The sequence below is a fragment of the Anneissia japonica genome, unplaced genomic scaffold (assembly GCF_011630105.1).
Source record: "Anneissia japonica isolate Jap-2015-1 unplaced genomic scaffold, ASM1163010v1 scaffold287839_len198389_cov133, whole genome shotgun sequence".
Classification (NCBI taxonomy): Eukaryota; Metazoa; Echinodermata; class Crinoidea; order Comatulida; family Comatulidae; genus Anneissia; species Anneissia japonica.
This window is the reverse complement of record NW_022698111.1, coordinates 190,622-192,607: the sequence shown is the minus strand read 5'-3', so window position 1 is coordinate 192,607 and position 1,986 is coordinate 190,622.

The following is a 1,986-nucleotide window of genomic DNA, read 5'->3' as shown; positions in this document are numbered from 1 at the left end:
ATATTTATGTACCTGTGCTGCTTATCACGATGCTATCAGGAAACAAATATCCATCTGAGTTTTCCCCGATTCTGATTATTTCTTGGGTTAGAATTTCCAAAAAGTCATCATAAGAACTGTGTGTGTTTAGCACGTTGAAATTGACATAAGCAATTATACTACCAGGAGAGAAGCTACGTACTTGTTTTATTATCTCATCATTTAATGACAGACTGCTGCTGAACTGGAAGATAAGCATAAATTAATATGAGCATTTTGTAAATACAGTTCCGACACAAAGTTTATAGTTATATTCTGCCATGCAATTAAGGCTAAAGTATGTGCAATAATAGGCAATTGTTGCTCTGTTTTTCAGTATGTGATGTGAATCTACAGCTAATGCATTGATCCCTCCGCTACTCTTACGTTTTACAATCTGCATAACATTTAAACTTATTAAAAAATACATCCACTATCCCGTTTTGTTGTGTATTGTCAGTAAACTTTTTTTTGTTTTATTAGACAAGTTAATTTTTATTTAAATTTATTTATGACACTTCACCTTCGTTTCGGTGGCACTCACAGTCACTGGTGCGTCTTACAAAATACAAAAAAGAAAAAGGTGAAAAGAATTTTAAGTTTATTATCTAAAAATCGGATTGAATATGAACTTGGCAAAGCTTTTCTGAATCCCATGAACACAATCAAATTACTTATCTGGCAGTAATTGTTTAAAAAAATTAGTTTAGGTATCTTAGGCGCATCACATTATACCGTACATATTAGTTAGATAATATCAGTGAATATTTAACCTCTGTTACAGAATATAATTTAGTTTTCTTCTTTATTACGATTAAACTGAGTATTTCTATTGTAATCAAATATGTTAGTATGCAAAATGTGCTGTAAACGTTTTACTACACTTACAAAATCAGTAATATCAGATGACTGATTTTTGAAAGCTGTTGATGATGGATCATTAAGATCTTTTTAAAAGTCACGATTAAATGTCAAAGACGCAGGAAATATATAAATATCTGTGTTGGTTAGGAACAAATTATGATGAAATGTTTTGTAATAAAAAACAAAGAAAAAATGTTAAAAATACGGAAATTGATGTCATTAAATGTTTCTAGATTACCAATCTTATTATAAAACATAATTATTAAGCATTGTTTTGAGCATTAAACAACCTTTATATGAACAATATTATTGCTCAACACAAACATGTAACTGGGTATGTCTTGATAAGCATACAGAAAAAAAATCAACAAATAATGTACTGTATATGGAATGGAAATGGAAGCATAATATTTATGATTTACCGACAGATTTTCTTACTTTTTTTCTATGTGTGGCTGAGGCTGTAGGCCAGTACATTTGGTTATATAAAAAAAACTTCATGAACTCTGTGTGTTGGCCTACACATTAAATCGGCTCTTTAGGAACATACAAGTAGGCTCACTGTCTAGTCGCATAATGAATAATTACAGACAAGTCCTGTATTTAAAAACATCATCGAAGAACCAAAAACACAACAAAAAAGGAGCTTTTTAAAAAACGTTTAAAATGTCTAGCCGTTAAATACTATATGAAAACACTTACCTTTTATAACTAACAGAACCATGTTTGATTCAAATAGTGCACTAGTGTAAGGTCCTACTCCAAATCCACTACAAGAATAGTAACCTTGATTTTCAATTGTTGCTGTAACTGTTACAAGATATTTATTGTTCGTATATGAAAGTTGGACATCATCTTTATACCACTGCCAGTCATTTGAATAAGACACATCACAAGTAAGGTTAACTGCATCATAAAGGTTAGCCTTTATTGAAATGGGTTTGACTGAGAACTTTGCAGGACCTGGGAAAAGTATAAATAATAATAATAATAATAATAATAATAATAATAATAATAATAATAATAACAATAACAATAATAATAATAATAATAATAATAATAATAATAATAATAATAATAATAATAATAATAATAATAATAATA